Source organism: Cervus elaphus, chromosome 13 (genome assembly GCF_910594005.1).
Source record: "Cervus elaphus chromosome 13, mCerEla1.1, whole genome shotgun sequence".
Taxonomy (NCBI): domain Eukaryota; kingdom Metazoa; phylum Chordata; class Mammalia; order Artiodactyla; family Cervidae; genus Cervus; species Cervus elaphus.
In genome coordinates, this window is record NC_057827.1 from 70,650,706 (window position 1) to 70,668,050 (window position 17,345).

General features: G+C 55.2%; 1 long non-coding RNA gene across 1 annotated transcript in view; it reads right to left on the reverse strand.

Moving 5' to 3' along the window:
* LOC122706789 overlaps positions 1-17,345 on the reverse strand; it is a 29,760-nt gene that overhangs the window by 3,139 nt on the left and 9,276 nt on the right. The window contains exons 3-6 of the long non-coding RNA XR_006344464.1: positions 11,716-11,931; positions 2,534-2,661; positions 860-1,781; positions 426-546 (exon numbers count right to left, since the gene is read on the reverse strand). This is a non-coding gene — a long non-coding RNA (uncharacterized LOC122706789). The remainder of the gene's footprint in view (positions 1-425; positions 547-859; positions 1,782-2,533; positions 2,662-11,715; positions 11,932-17,345) is intronic.

The window sequence follows — 17,345 nt, forward strand, 5'->3', positions numbered from 1 at the left end:
CAAGGGGAGGCGCCAGCTCTGCTGAAGCCCCCCAGACCTCTCACCGCACCCCGAGCAGCATCCCTGGGTGCCTGGGCTCGTGGGCACAGCCTGAAAGACCAGCCGCGCCGACCTGCACGCCCACCTCCCACCCGACTTCTCCGCCCTGCATGGAGCCGGGGGATCGCCAGGGGCCACAGGTGTGAACCTGCAGGCAGGCCGGTGGGGTGGCCCGGCCGAGGGGCAGGAAGCACTAACCAGGGCAGCCGTCGCTGGGGGCCCTGGGCGGCGCTCCCCTCCCCGGGAGCACCTCATCCTCACGGCTGCCCCAGGATCACGCCCCCAGTGTCCAGTACCCGGGGAGATCCCACTCTCCACACTCCCTGTGAGAGGCTGGGACAAGCCTGTCCACCATCAAAGAACAGGCAAGACCACCGTTCACTCACCTGCCTCTGAACAGAGAGGGGGATGATGAACAGAAGTCTTCAGGGTCCAGCGCCTTCTGCACCTTCCCTCCCCTCCTCCCCCGACGAGCTTCATGGTGTCACATGCCTCCCTGGGGCCAGGCTGGGGGGACAGCGAATCAAAGAGCTCCTTCTTGGAGCCCTGGGTGGGGGTGGTCTATATTCCCCAGACCCCAGACCCAGGGCTGCACCTGAGCTCATGCTGATGAGTGGCTTTGGGTGGGGGGGCTCGACACCAGACAAATCAGGCGTGAAGGGGAGGGAGGGGGCTGGAGCCTGACTCAGCCGCGTGGCCCAGATCCGGCCGTCAGGACACGTGATAATTGCTTTGGTGGGCTTCCGAACGGGATGCAGGGCTGGGCTGGGAGGGGGCCGTCCCGAACCATGAGGAGCCAGTCTGGCAGCTCAGAGCTCACCCAGGCGTCTCCTTGTTTGGCTGGTCCCGGTCTGCGTCCTTTATAAAACCGTCACCGTGAGCAGACAGCCTTCCCGGCTCTGTGAGTCGGGCGAGTGACGCAGGGACCCTGCGGAGCCTGGGAACGTGGGTGTGGCCGGGGGGGTCAGAGGCCGCTCACGGCGAGGTGCTGGTGGGGACACCCCTTGGCCATGAGGCTGTGCCACCTGCAGGGGTCCACGCAGGACCACCTCGGTGTGCGGGCAGGGCAGGGGGGCGGGGCGGGACATGGGGCAGCTGGGGTCCCCGGGGGAGCGTCCCATCCCAGCAGGGAGGCAGCGTGGCGAGGCCTGGCCGTTGGGGGACAAAGCTCAGGAGGGATATTTGAGGAAGGAGCTCGAGTCCCAGCCGCCGTCTGACTGCTGTCCCGGACAGCGTCTGGAAAGGTTTGCTACCTTTCCAGAAGCACAAGCGTCAAACCTCCAGCCGCTGTCGGCAGCTGAAGGAAAGCCGGGCACAGCGCGGGTGAATCTTCTCCAGAGCGCGGCGTTGCCCCCCCTCCCGGGGACCGGGGACCATTCCATGCGGAAAACAGGGGCCTGGCGGCTCAGGCTGGAAAGTGGTCGGGTGCCCTTCCTGGCCCGAGGACCCCAGGGCCTCCTGAGCCGGTCGGTTTCCATCTCGCCTCTTTCTACGCTTGCGTGAGCACGTGCTACGCAGACCGGCGTCAGAGAGGCCCGGAGAGCGCCGGGCGAGTGTGAGCTCGGGCTGCACTCCGAGGGCGCCAGCTCGCGGTTCACAGGCGGCGCTTTTTCCTTCCGAGAGGTTCATAAAGGAACGGCACTCCTCGTGATCCCTGCCAGTCCACAAGACCTGCTTCAAAATAACACCAACACCCCGGTCCACAGGGTCCAGACAGCTCGCCCTTAGATGAGCGGAGTCTCCTGAAAGGAGCAAAGCAGGAAAAAAGCCACATGAGTGATCTCGGCAGACACAGCAAAGGTCTGCACAAAGTTCAACACCTATTAATCTCTAAAAACCCCTGGAAGGCTTCGAATGCAAGAGAATGTTTTTACTTGATAAACTCGATCTTCAAAAACCCCTCGGGAGACAGCAGATTTAAAGGACAAATCTAAGAGTCCTCAAGATCAGAGGTAAATCAAGAATGTCGCCCGCCCCCACTCTGTTGAACATAATTTTGAAAGACCCGGGAAACGTGCGGGACAGAAAAAATGAAGTCAGAGAAGGGAGGGTTGGAGAAGACCCTCGTGACGCGTGGATAACGTGACCGTCTCCGTAGAACTAACAGGCCACCAGATAAACCTCCAGAAATCGTGGTAAGACTCCACACTGCCGTAACACGCGGGAGGTGAGCCACGGCTCACGGCGCAAACAGCAGCCAAGCCGGGAATTAAGCCGCGCCCAGCGGACTGCGCGTGCGCATCTTAGGGCTCCGAGGAAGGGGCTGATGCTGACCGAAGCGAGAAACAGCCGCGGTCAGCTCGGCTTGGCCGACTGTCCCCAGGTGAGTGTCCAGACCAGTGTCCTGCAGATTCGAGCCCCAGCTCCTCCTGAATCTGCCCGCGGAGACTGAAGGCCCAGGAATGGGGACGCAGACCGGAAAAGAGCAGGAAGACAGCGCCCGCTCCCCCAGAACGTAGATGACCCCACGGCCGCGGTCACCAGGGTGACTTACCAACAGGCCGGCTCTGTGGACGAAGGAGCAAGGTCGCCCTGAACAGGCCTGGGGACACGTGGGCTCCAGGGGGCACCGGTGACCCACGCCCGGCCAGGGAGACACGGTGCTGGGAACGCGGCTCATCCCTGGGGAGAGAAGGCTGGTCTTTATAAAAAGCTGGCTCCAGATGGGCCGCAGGCGGGGCCGCGAGGGCAAGTGTGAGAGAACCGTGGGGACGGCCGCTTGGCGGACGACTGCCCACGGGCACCCCAGGGGAGCACCAGGGTGTGCCGGGCAACTGAGCCACACACTTGGAGACCGCAGGGCCGCGGCTCCCGCCCCCCAGGCTGGAACACAGAAAGCTGGCGCTGCCCAGGGTGGGCCAGGACGCGGGGAGGCGGTCACCTGCATCACTACTGCAGAAAGCCTGCCTCGCAGGGGCAGACAGGAGGTCCTCGCCCCGAGACTCATCAAAGGCAGGGCGCTGCAGGACGCCACCCTGGTAAGTGGAGTCTGGGGCCCCAGCTGCAGCAGAGGGCCGCAGAGATGGCCCCAACCGCCCCAGCCTCGGGCAAGGGTCCCGACCCAATCAGAGCCCCGGTGCTCTGTCACACACGCTCAGAGCGGGAGCTCTGGGCAGGGGCTGAGGACCACCGGTTACCAGCCCTCCATGTCATCACCCGAGGCCCACAGTGCAGGAGACCCCGCCACTGTGGCCTGGAGTCTGCAGGGGCCTCCGGGGCCTCGCCAGCCTGTCTGAGGGGCAGCCCTTCCCTCTTCTGCCAGACCCTCACCCACCCACTCCGCCCCCAGACCTCACTGCCCTGTGCAGTGGACCTCACTGGTAACTCACTCTGAGACCAGCTGGGCGCGACACAGGAGCCCTGACCGGTCAGCAGCGGCCCCTCTGCGGGACTCGGCATGGTGGCGGAGGGGCGGGGGGGGGCGCTGGTCAGGGCCCAGGCAGGAGGGGATCGCCCCACTGCCAGCCCCACCCCCCGCGCCCCGCCCTGGAGACCCCACGTCCCCTACAGCTACCAGCAGCCCCAGCTTCAAACAGGTTCTTTGAAGGGGAGGAGAAACAATCTCCTTCATATAAATGTTTAATTGGGAATTAATATTTATGAGGCTCTTGAATGACGGGCCGCAGGTTTAATAAATATTAACAAGGATGCGTCTCCCCCGCCCCAGGAGCCGCGTTAATACCTGTTTGTGCAGCGTCCATTATTCACCCAGAACCTCAGTTCCAGCCCCAGGAAGCAGGGCGGATCTGCCCCCCACCTCCGGGGGCTCGTGGGGAGGGGAACCTCCTCGTGGAGGGGGAGGGGGCCGTGGCGCGACCTCCGCGGCTGCTGAGTCCATGAGATGGGCACCTCTCCTCGGGCGGTACGAGCTCCGACCGCACGGGCCCCTCTCGTCCCCACCGGGGCTGCGGCCAAAGGTGCCGCCTCCCCCAGGAAGCCCCACGCCCCTGGGGCAGAGCCCGCCTCCTTCCTCCTCCGCTGAACGATCTGATCTCGGGGCAACGGGAGAGGGCCGCGTTTTCCTATTGGAAGCCGGGTGGTCCTGCAGACCGCGCCCACCGCCCGCCTGTCTCCTGAGCCAGGGCCGTGGGTGGAGCTCGGGCCCCCTCGCGTGGCCAGTGCCGGCAAGACTCCAGCGGGGAAGCGACGGGAATGGGGGCCCTGGGTTGGGGGGCAGCCGGGCACCCACGAGCGCCGACCCCACCAGCGGCCGGAGCCTCCCACTCCCGCGACCCAGCGCTGACCGCGTGACCTGCGTCGGCCGCCCGGGCTTCCTCCCGCGACCCTGGTCTGGCGGCCCGGGGACTGCCCACAGAGATGGGGAGAGGAGCCCAGAACCTCTGCCCGCGACCCCTACGTGCTTACGGAGGCAGCCCTGCCCCACCTTGGGGGCCTGGCAGCCTGGCCTCCCTCCTCCCCCCAGAAACACCTCTGGGGTCACGGTCACCTCTGCGCTGAGGGGCCCACTTCCATCCTTGGGGTGCCAGTCTCTCCTCAGTGGCTCTCACCAAGGCTGGGTCCCTGTGGCCTGGTCCTTCTGCCCGCCCCCTCTGCACCCCCAGGGCGGATGGCTGGTGGATTTCAGGGGAGGGCAGGGGGAGCCCCAGCACCCCACCAGTCCTGGCTCCAGCCGCCCCCTCAGTCCATCTGCCCCACCTGCGAGGAGGAGGAGGAGGAGGGAAACGTCCTTCCTGAGGTTTCGGGGAGAGGGGGCACAGACCCCGCAAGCCCCTCTCACAGCTCTCCCCAAGGTCAGCACCATCCCTGGGCCCCGCTCACCCCCCTCCCTGAGCCTGGCATCCACCGCCCTCTCTCCCCTGGATGCCACCCCACACCTGCCCCTCCTGCTCTCCTTAAATGCCCGTGTGTCCCAGCACCACCCTGCTTAGAGACCATCTCTGGCTCTCTGGAGAGAGACCAGGGCCCGCCCCACCAAGCCCTGCCCACCCCCGCAGCTCCTCCAGGCAAGCACGTCCCTCGCCTCAGAGCACCCCAACTTTCTGTTCCCCTTCTGGAACAGCTTCCCTCCCCCTCACTTGTGTCTCAGCTGCTTGGGTTTAGGTCTGACTCGTTTCCTCCAGCGAGACTCCCCTGAGGTCCCAGGTGGGACCGGAGATCCCTCTCCTCCCATCATGTTCACTGGCTGAGTCCAGTGAGACCTGGAGACTTGGCTGAAGGGAGCCGCGGGCAGGCGAGCAAGGTCATGCCCCAGGTCCGCAGGCCCCCAGGCTGTACAAACAGGGGTCCCGCGGCCAACACGGCAGGTGTGCACCAAGGTCACGGCTCTGGGGAGACAGAGAAGACCCCCTTAAAACAGCTGTGCTGCTCACGACACATTGCACTCAGCCTGGTCTTTTATTTACAAATGCAAACATAGAACTGAGAACCCAGATAACAGGGAAAGCAACACAGCGCAGGCTTCCCTGGTGACTCAGTGGTAAAGAACCCACGCCAATGTAGGGGATGCAGGAGACGTGGGTTCAGTCCCTGGGTGGGGAAGATCCCCGGGGAGAGGAGATGGCAGCCCACTCCAGGATTCTTGCCTGGAGAATCCCATGGACAGAGGAGCCTGGCGGGCTACAGTCCACGGGGTCGCAAAGGGTCAGACATGACTGAGCGACTGAGCTCGAACAAAGTGCAAGGGAAGCACTGAAATTATAAACAGATCAACTCACGAGGAGACAGTTAACACAGGAAACAGGAGAAAAATTCAAAGAGATGGTGAGATTCCAGAGGACAACACGGGCCACCAGGGAAGAGCATCAGAGTTCCTGGCTTGAAGTTCGTGGGTGAAGTTCACGGAAAGGCCAGCAGCTCAGACCAGGCTGAACACTCAGGGAGGAGCCCAGGAAATGTGGTCACGAAATTCTATCTGGACCTGAGGCAAAACAAGACGGGGCATCCGCTGTTTGTTACAGCCACTAGCTTTCCCCCCTTGCCCAACTCCAACCCTGTGGTCTGAAAAAGGTCAGCATTTCATTTTCCCAGTCTCCCTTGGAGCAAGTGTTGTCATACCATGCATAGCTGGGAATCTGCTGAGGGGTTTCTGGGCAGGAACTTTCTCTCATACAAAAGAAAGGCTCATATGGAAAGTCATGCCAACCTGGCATCCCCTCCTTCCTGCCTTTAAACACAGTGTTTCTGAACCTGATGGCTGGAGCTCTGGCAGCCAAATTGTCACAGAGAGGCAACAAATCTACATGCTGAAGATGGCAGAACAGACGGAGAATGCAAAAGCCTAGGAACTTGCAGACATTCTAGAGCCACTGAACCCACCCCAGGACCTCCGTCCTTCCGCTTCTTGATAAATAAGTGGTAAATGTTCACAAGGCACTATAGTATACGTCCACATGGTTTAAAACACTTACACACTTGGGGCTTATCACTTGCAGCTGAATAAACCTTTCTAGGAAAGGATAAGAGAAGTAAGAGAAGATCCAGAAACTGTTTAATAGATGCCCTAGGCAGGTATAATGGGGAAGACGAAAGGAACAAATAGGGAGAAATATTTTTAAAGAAAATAGTCCTTGTAGGATGACTCTAGCACATACAGCATGGTGGCTCCAGTTAACTGTACTGAACCCCGGTTACGTGAGATTTCACGTGCCGTCGTCATAACTAAGTGAGGAGATGATGTTAGCTAGCTTGACCGCAATGATCATGTCACTGTGTGTATGTCTATCAAACCATCATGTCTTACACCTTAAATGCTCAGTATATGCGATTTCTATTTTTAAAACAAAATAAATTTTTAAATAAAACATTTTGTAAACTTTTTTAGGTAAAGAAAATTTTCCTGGTCTTAACCAAGACTTGGTCCATTGACTGTCTGGTAGCAGTGGTCAGCTAACCACCAGGCAGGAATAACTTTTTTTAATTTAAAAAGTTTTTATTTTATATTGGAGTACAGTTGTTTAACAATGTTATGTTTGCCATTTGACGTGTACAGCAAAGTGATTCAGTTATATGTATGCATATATTCACTCTTTTTCAGATCCGTTTCCTGTTTAGGTTATTACAGAGTACTGAGCAGGGCTCCCTGCTCTCTACAGTAGGTTCTTGCTGGTTTTCTATTTTAAATACATCAGTGCGTATAGTCCCAGCCTCCCAGTCTATCCGTCCCCTGCACGCTCTTCCTCCCGGTAACCATAAATTCATCCTCTAAGTCTGCGATTCCACATATAAGCGATATCATATGATAATTCTCTTTGACTTATGGAATAATTTTTTCTTTAAAGGACACACACACCCAGTACACGCAGATGAAAATTCTGAACTCCAGGGATGGAAAAGAAAAGCTGTCGCTGTGAATAAACAGATCGCCTGGTGAGCAGTGCACATCGGAAGGGCAGACGGCTCCTTTGCAACCCAAGCGACCAGGAGACAATGAAGAACCGTCCCCAAAGGAAACATCTATGGAAGGAAAACATTTGTTTCCTCAATGCCCAGGCCAACTGTGATTCAAGTGTAAGGGGAAATCATGTTGTCGGATATGGAAAGACTAGTAAACTGCTCAGAGCCTCGACGGAAGAACAAAAGCACCATACCAACAGTGGCAAGATGAAAGAGAAAATTCAAGAAACAGGGAAAAATTAAAACATAGGAATGATGATGAACAAAGAAACCATAAAACGCAGAATTATTCTTGATAATTATCAGCAATGCAGTCATAACGTTTAACGTGATTGTTAAGAAAAGATTCCCAAAATAGTAGATAATTAAGATAAAAGGCATTAATAACAGCTGGAAACTAAAATTCTGGAAGACAGTCAGCCAAAGGAAAGAGATGAGGATGAGAAAAGAAAGGACTAAATGGGTGTCACATGTCATGTCCTATTCAAGGGAGGAAATAGACGTGATTAAAATGTAATGTGAGTGGAAAACACACTTCAATGTTTTTATTTTAAAATTTTAAAGACATCTCTGGTCCAATGGCTATGACTGTGCACCCGCTGCCGGGGGCCCAGGTTCAATCACTGGTGGAGGAGCTGAGATTCCACCTGCCACGCAGGGTGGTCAGAAAAAAAAAAGGTTGACACTAATAAAATACAAATAAAACGTAAAACTTCTAACAGGTCTGGTGTCGATTCCAACCCTACTGCCCACTGCCCTGTGACCTTGAGGACTGATCTCATTCCTCTGAGCCTGGGAGTAACAAACTCCACCTGAAGGACAGCATTACTACAAAGTTAGTGGAGGTGATGGAATTCCAGTTGAGCTACTTAAAATCCTAAAAAAGATGATGCTGCAAAAGTGCTGCACTCAATATGCCAGCATATTTGGAAAACTCAGCAGTGGCCATAGGACTGGAAAAATTCAGTTATCATTCCAATCCCAAAGAAGGGCAATGCCAAAGAATGTACAAACTACTGCACAATTGCACTCATTCCACATGCTAGTAAGGTTATGCTCAAAATCCTTCAAGCTAGGCTTCCACAGTACATGAACCGAGAACTTCTAGATATACAAACTGGGTTTAGAAAAGGCAGAGGAACCACCAACCAAATTGCCAACATTCGTTGGATCATAGAGAAAAGCAAGGGAGTTTCAGAAAAACACCTACTTATGCTTCATTGACTACACTAAAGCCTTTGACTGTGTGGATTACAACAAACTGGAAAATTCTTAAAGAGATGAGAATACCAGACTTACCTGTCTCCTGAGAAACCTATCTGAGGATCAAGAAGCAATAGTTAGAACCAGACATGGAAAAACCAACTGGTTTGAAATTTGGAAAGGAGTGAGGCAAGGCTGCATATTGTCAACCTGCTTATTTAACTTATATGCAGACTATGTCATGTGACATGCCAAGCTGGATGAACCATAAGCTGGAATCAAGATTGCTGAGAGAAATATCAACAACCTAGATATGCAGACGGTGACTGCAGCCATGAAATTAAAAGACATTTGCTCCTTGGAAGAAAAGCTATGACAAACCTAGTCAACTTATTAGAAAGCAGAGACATTAATTTGCTGACAGATGTCCATATAGTCAAAGCAATGGTTTTTCCAGTAGTCATGTATGGATGCGAGAATTGGACCATAAAGAAGGCTGAGCACCGAAGAATTGATGCTTTCGAACTGTGATGTTGGAGAAGACTCTTGAGAGTCTCCTGGGTTGCAAGGAGATCAAACTAGTCAATCCTAAAGGAAAGCAAGGCTGAATGTTCATTGGAAGGACTAATGCTGAAGCTGAAGCTCCAATACTCTGGCCACCTGATGTGAAGAGCCAACTCATTGGAAAAGATCCTAGTGCTAGGAAATATTGAAGGCAGAAGGAGAAGGAGGCAGCAGAGGATGAGATGGTTGGATGGCATCACCGACTCAGTGAACATGAGTGTGAGCAAACTGCAGGAGATGGTGAAGGACAGGGAGGGCTGGCCTGCTGCGGTCCATGGGGTCACAAAGAGTCAGACACAGCTGAGCAACTGAACAGCAACCACTCTAATGGCAGAAAGCAAAGAGGAACTGAAGAGCCTCTTGATAAAGGTGAAAGAGGAGAGAGAAAAAGCTGATTTGAAACTCAACGTTCAAAAATCTAAGATCATGGCATCTAGCCCCATCACCTCATGGCAAATAGAAGGGGAAAGAGTGGAAGCAGTGACAGATTTTCTTTTCTTGGGCTCCAAAATCACTGCAGATGGTGCCTGCAGCCATGACATTAAAAGGCGCTTGCTCCTTGGAAGATAAGCCATTACAAACCTAGACAGTATATTGAAAAGCAGAGACATCACTTTGCCAGCAAAAGTCCATCTAGTCAAAGCTATGGCTTTTCCAGTAGTCATGTATAGATGTGAGAGTTGGACCACAAAGAAGGCTGAGCCTGAAGAAATGATGCTTTTGAATTGTGTTGCTGAAGAAAACTCTTGAGAGTCCCTTGGACTGCAAGGAGATCAAACCAGTCAACTCTAAAGGAAATCAGCCCTGAATATTCATTGGAAGGACTGATGCTAAAGCTGAAGCTCCAATACTTTGGGCACATGATAAAAGAGCCGACTCCTTGGAAAAGACCCTGATGCTGGAAAAGACTGAGGGCAGGAGGAGAAGTGTGTGACAGGCTGAGATGGTTGGATGGAATCACTGACTCAGTGGACATGAATTTGAGCAAATCCTGGGAGATAGTGGAGGACAGAGGAGTCTGGCGTGCTGAAGTCCACGGGGTCACAAAGAGTTGGACGTGACTTAGCAGCTGAACAACGACATCCTGTATCTGTATATTATACATATGTAATATACATGGAGAGAGGGAGAGGGAGATTTATTATAAGGAACTGGCTTGTGCAGTTATGAAAGCTGACAAGCCCCCTGCTCTGCTGCGGGCAGTCTGGAGACTCAGGGAAGCCAACGGTGTATGTTTCAGCCTAAGTCAAAAGTCAAGAGACTGATGTCCTAGCTGGGAGACAGTCAGGTTAGAGGAATTCCCTCTTACTTGACCATTTCCGCTAAGCAGCCCTTCAACCGATCGGGTGAGGCCCACCCCCACTGGGGAGTTCAATCTGCTTTACTCAGTTCAGTGATTCAGATGTTAATCCCATCCAGAAATGCCCTCAGAGACACACTCAAAGTGCTGCTAGACCCAGTGGCTGTGGCCCCTCTGGCCCAGTGAAAGTGACAGTAAAATGAACCGTCACAGGCAGCCAGCCCTCCCTCCAGCCCCGGACCCGATCGGGCTCAGCACGTAGGTTCTGAGTTCCTGGCATCTCGAGCCTGTGCTCATGGCCCCTGATTGATGGGGAGATGAAGCTGCCCACCATGGCCACGGCTGATTTCTTTCTCCAGCGTGATGTCAGAGCCGCCAGTGGCAAATACGGCCCCGTCCGTGAGGCTCCCGAGCCCAGCCCACAGCAGGCCCTCCCAAGGACTACCGCTCGGCCACCCTGTAGTGGGGACACACCCGCTGAGCTTGCCAGCAGTGAGCACCGAAGTCATCAAATCAGAAGCCGCAGCTCACATGAGCTTGGGAGCTGACCCAAGAGGAGTCCCAGCCAATTCTTCATGAGCCCTCTCTCCACCAGCCAAGCAGCTCCCGGGAGGGCCCAGAGGACAGCAGGTCTGGGAGCGAGAGGACCTCCCCCCAGACCCAGCACAGGCACCACTCAGGACCTCACTGCCTCCTTGTCCTCAGATCTATTTATACTGGGAAAAGAAGCTGGGATGCTTGTTTTGTTTTCTAAAATCCTTAAGGAGCAAGAATCCCACACAGCTTGTAGGAAATTAAATTTAGAAATGAGATGCTAGGCTTGGCAGAGACCACAGCGGAGCCTCCAGCTGGGCCATACTGACACATCCACAAGACCACATCACAGTTATTAACCTTTTGCTCCAAAACATATGGAGAAAAGCTGCTAGAGACCAGGGAGAATTTGCCTCAATGGCAGTCACCGTGGGAGACCAACACACCTCCAGCAGCAATTGCCAGATCAAAAAAATGAGTAAAGGAAACAGGAGTGTTAATAGAACAGCTAACCACCATAAATTAACAGATACACAGGACTTTACATTCCACAGTGAAAGAAAGTGCGTTCCTTTCAAATGCCAAACAAACAAAAGAGCATGTGTGAGGACTCCTGGAAAATTTCAGTAGGTTCCTGAGATCAGAAACCACACAGATAGTACCCCCTGAACATATGCAATAAACACAGAATTAATAGCAGGTGATGCTTTTAAAGTTCTGACCTGTTGTCAGTTTGACAGAGCAGAGTCCACTCCACCCGTCCTGCCACTTGCAGGCCAGGCAAGTCCACGTCATCACCTGCAGAAGGACGGCCAGGCCACCAGCTGCATATTTCTGTGTCCTGAAGATGGAACGCAGTGAAGCGCTTAGTTTACGTGCCCAGAGAGCTCTCAACGTCAGCCAGGGTCACTGATGTCAGGCGGGATGCACACAGTCCTCTGAGTCAAAGAGAAAATGAAACGTCCCATTACAGACTCTTGATACATTTGATAATGAGGGCATTACCTATCAGCAAACATGAATGCAGCCAAAGCAGCTCCCTAAGGACAATGGATAGCCCTCAGGAATTCTGATAGAAGACCAGAAAGAATGAGAGTGCGCTTTCCTTTAAGAAGCTCTCATGGGTAAAGCTTCCTTTATTCAGCATGTTTTTGAGATTCGTCCATGATGTTGCACATATCAGCGCACTGACATTTCAAAAATGTGCTGGTTCAATCTTTTCAATATATTCCACAAAATCTAAATATAGTGACTTGAAACCCACAATAATCAATAATAAAAAAAGACAGACCTTTAATAGGCATGATTTCTTTCTAATTTACATGTATTTTCATTCCTCTTTGCCCTTTGAATTTTATCCTAATGTAATGTATTTTGTGCACATCTTTGTGAAAAATAGGAAGGGATGGACCTGACCCCAGCAAGTCCCACAGGGGCTACCCACTACAATATGTACATAAACTGAAATGTCATTTTCTATACTTCATAAGACTTAATTATCTTTATGTTTGAATTAGGCTATTTTTACAGTTATTAGCTCATAATCAAAAGCACAAATTTGGGTGTAAATAATTTACATTATACATTTCGGTAGAAAGCTGACAAAGAAAGTAAATTTTTGTTGGAAATGCATCTCTTGATGCAATGGATGGGGCTTTTTCCCACTTAATTCTTGTTTCCACGACTGGTTATTACTTATTGTTAAAAAGATACAGTGTGCAGCATCAGATTTACTCCCACTTTTTAGGGTTTTATCATGTTAGCACTAAGTAACTTTTTCCCCCATATGTAGATATAAGCAATCTGCCTGCAATGCAGGCCTGGGTTCGATCCCTGGGTTGGGAAGATCCCCTGGAGAAGGGAAAGGCTACCCACCCCAGTATTCCAGCCTGGAGAATTCCATGGACTGTATAGTCTATGGGGTCACAAAGAGTTGGACCCAACTGAGCAACTTTCACTTTCAGATATATGTATGTAACAAAAGGAGTTTTGTTACAGCAATTCCAAAAATCACATAAGATACAATGTCAAAAATGACCGGGAATTCCGTGGTGGTCCAGTGGTCAGGGCTCTGAGGTCCCACTGCAGGGTGTATGGGTTCAATCCTTGGTCAGGGAACTAAGTAAGATCCCACGAGCGTCATGGCATGGCCAAAAAGAAAGCAATTACTGTCGTGGTCAGCTGATTCTCAGAGCCATGTGCACCCGGGGCTGGTGTCACTCATATAGACACACTCAGATTCGGGGACCCCCGCCCCCCAGTTCAGAACCACCTGCCAAAGACGACAAGGAAGGTGATGCCCCATCTCGCCACCAGAGGGCGCGCCAGGCCCCAAACGGACAAGGACAGGCTGCCGAGGGCGGTGTGCCCCTGCCTGGGGAGGGGCCGGCGGCAGGTTTGCACCGGCCCGGGGTGGAGGGAGGGCAGGGACCAGCATCAGAGCGCTCAGTGTCCCCGCCTTCTGTGTATCTGCTCGGGGCTGCAATGGTCCTGCCTCAGCGCCGGGTCTCCCCACCTCCTGGCTGGAGGCCAGCACCGCCCTCTCAGTGGCCCCACTTCTGAAGCCCTAGCAGAGTGTGGGGGGTCCCCAGAGCTGGGTGCACCGCACCCCCACAAAGGCCCCGGGACCCCCTGTGGGAGCAGGGACTATGTAAAGTCCTAAGCTGGGGCTTCTCTCTGCAGAGCTCCTGCCCCCAAGCTCCAGGGAGGCGTCCCGTGCCCCTTCGGGGAATGGCAGGCTTCCCAGAGTGGCGGACAGGGGCACTCACCTGGACGGAGCCCTGGTAAGGCCAGCTAGGAGCCGAGGGGCCCCGCCATGGTCCAGCCTCGCCTCTGACCTGTGGTCTCAGGTCTGCCTGTGGCAACAGAGGCTCAGTGTAGGGTTGAGCATGGCCCCCAGGCCCGCCAGCCAGCATCACCCCAGCCCAGTCTCCCCCAGGGCAGGTTCTGAGTCCCTTCTGCCCACCCCCCAGCCCTCAGCCACGATGCCCAGGCAGAGAAGGCGCGGACCCTCAGTTCAGGGCGGGGTGCTCCCGACCCAGAGGACCCAAGGACCGGCCCCCCCCAAAGTGCAGCCAGCCTGGCCTGGAGCCCTGGCCTGCCACCACCTCCATCACAGCCCAGCCCTGCCTGGGCCCTCGTCTCTCCTCTGCAGAGTGGCTGCTTATGGCTTCTGCTCGGGAGGCTCTCGGGTCGGGGGCTGAAGTGACCTCTGCCGCCTGCACGTGGCGGGAGCTCAGGACGCAGTCTTTCTCCTGCCCACCCCTCTCCCAGCCTGGCCCCCAGCCAGGAAGGCGGCCAGTGCTCAGAGCACCTCCATCACCACCCCCGGCCCCGGGGGCTGTGGGCCACCCCTGACCAGAGGAGGCCCCACACCCGGCCCCTGCCTGAAGCTCCCTGCAGGACGAGCCCCGGCCCTGGAAGCAAGGGGCTTACACGGGGTCTGGGGGCTCATCCGAGGACCCCGAGGGGCCCTGAGCTGGCTCTGTGCAAAACGGGCCCCGTGTCGCCTCCTGCTGCGGCCCTGGGCCGAGTTGTTCTGTGTGTGCGTGCACACAGCCTCCTGAGAAGCAGCTGATCCGCCCACACAGCCCGGCAGCCCTGGGTGGCGCCATCTGCCCACACAGCCCGCGGCTGCATCGCCTGGATGGGCGTCTTCCAGGATTTCCTTAGATATTTTAAGGGCTTGGAGCCCCAGATCCTCCACATGGAAACTACCGCGTGGGTGGTTTGCAGACGCTTGGGTCCTACAGATGGGAGCCACTGACAGCCCCCGGTCCCCGCTTAGGGGTGGGGGGCCTGTGACCTCAGACTGGGGAGACCCTGGCACAACATTCCAGCCTGTGCCTGGGGGAGGGCGACCTGGAGGTGGACAGACAGACGGACGGCTCAGTGGCTGGCCAGCTGAGACCACAGAGCTGTCAGGAAGAGCAGCTTGTGGACCAGAGAGCCGGGGGGGACCCAGGACAAAGGATGCGCACCCAGAGGCTCGTGGTGCCCCCACCGCAGGCCCTGCTGACTGAGCCCAGTTACCCTGGAAATAACTAAAAGCCACAGGGGAAGGAGTGAATTGGGCACAGGGGCCCCTCCCGCTCAAGGGGCCGAAGCAGGGTGGTGACCACATGGGGCTGCTCCTTTCGAGCCTCTGATTCCCGCACTTTCAGAGCTGGAGTCTGCCCCGCCCCCCGCCGAGAGGCCTGGCTGCTCCAGAGGGAGGTGGTTTAAGGACCACAGGCTGGGCACAGGGGTGCTGACAGCCCCAGGTCCGCACCTGTCACCTGCGGACGATCCACTCCCCTCATGAGCAGGGGAGTCCTGTCCCGGGGGCCGCCCGGCTGTCTCTGTGTCCCCGATCCGCTCACAGGCGCTTCTGTTCTGGGTCAGCCTTCCTCCCGCGGCTCTGCCGGAGGAGAGGAGGTTGCCGGGTTGTTTACGTCTAAAGCTTATGGAAGTGCCCTCAACACCTGCACAAGTGTGATGGAAACGACTGGATGAGTTTGGAATGTTTCTCCGTCTTTGGTAAGTATCCCCGAGCATATTTAACACAGTCCCTACTCCAGGCTCCGTCCTCCCAGGAAACGTCCGTGTCTCCTGGCTGTTCCATCGTCTGATATGTCCCTTCGTGGGTTCTAATGAGGAGGCCTGGGGACAATATCTCTAAACGCTTTCATGTCAAAGACAGTCTGTCAATAGCGACTGTGTGTGCAAGTTACTTGGACAAATGTGAAAACCCAGCTGTCATCCTATACTGACCTAAACAGACTACTGCATTTTCTTCCTCCATACACCACTGCTTTTGGAAAGTCACAATCTGATTTTCTTCCCCTGATAGACCTCAGGCATTTTGCCTGACAGTCTGCTGGATTTTTTCCTTAATACACAATAATGTTACAAAAATACGTCTCATTCTGGGTCGCTCTCCCTGAGCACGGAATGTGTCCTTTCAATACTTAAGTTTCAGACCTTTTCATGCTAGGTGAGTCATGTTGGATTTTAATTTTTAACACCTGCTCTCTTCCGATGCTTTTGATTTTTTGTTCTTCCAGGAATCCCTTTATATGTATGTTAGCTCCTGTTCTTTCTTTCCTAAATACTTTGAGATATAATTACATGTCATAAAATTCAGTCAGTCAAAATATACAATTCAGGGGGGGTTAGTGCATTTGCCAACTTGTGCAACCAAACCATCCCCATAATCTAATCTTAGGACATTTTCATCAGCCCCGAAGAAACTGCATGCCTGTCCGCAGGCCCAGCCTCTGGAGGCATGCCTCCTGTCTCTGCGGGTCTGCCTGTCCTGACATCCGCACAAACGGAACTCACAATATGCGCCTTCTGTGAGGGACCTCCTTCGCTCAGGGTGGTTTGCGAGGTCCGTCATGTTGCAGCAGGTGTCAGTAGGTCATCCTTCTCTATAGCTCGGTAATATTTCTATTACTTTGTCCCATCAGTACAGCATATTTTGTTTATCACGGTAAGATCAGGCGGACTCCTGTGATCAGAAACGTGGGGGGATGTGAAGCGTTGACTCCGGGTCACAAGTCACAGAGGGCCCGGGGCAGGCTGGGCTGGGTGTCTGCTCCGTCTGCCAAGAAAACCCCTTGGATTCTCCTTGCGCTCACCCCAAGGAGGCCAGCCACCTTGCTGTCTGGACACTTGACCGGGCCCTGGCGAGATCCTCACTGTGGACTTGCTCCCGAGGGAGTCTGTCACCCAGGAGGAGTTCCTGAGCCCCGGTCGGGCCTTTGGAAGTCAGTGACCCAAACAAGCATGGACCACGCGGGGGACCCCGAGCTGAGCTTCCCGCGTGAGCGCCAAGCGCCAGCCCACAGCCCGCGGCAGACGTGGCTGGGTGCTGTCGCGTCCACCGTCTGGGGGGCGGCAGACTGCCTGTCCGTCTCCGCGGGGCTGCGACGCTCCAGCTGGCCCGCTCTTGTCCGGGAGACCCTCTGCGCGGGGTCAGGCTCTGACCACAAGCCCTGCCTTTCGCTCACTTCGGCATAAAGCGGGTGCCCAGTGCTCGGAACCCGCAGCGGCGCAGACGCACTGCTCACGACCCCCGCGCCGCCCAGGCGCTGATGCCGGGACTGCTCCCCCGACGGACAGCCCTTCCTGCTGTCCTCCGCCGGACTTAACTTCTGTCTCCGTCTCCGGCTTCCCAGTCTGGGGCGGTCCCGAACGCCCCGCGCTGCCGCCTCAGGGCCTCTGGGCGGCGACCGCGGCTGGGCGTTTGCTGAGCGCGTTGCTCCGAGCGTCTGAGCAAGTCCTCCGGCGCTCGGTGTTCTCAGGCCCGCCGGACACCCGCTGCTTCCCCCCTTGCTCCTGCTCCAAGGGCACCGGTCCCCGAGCCGCC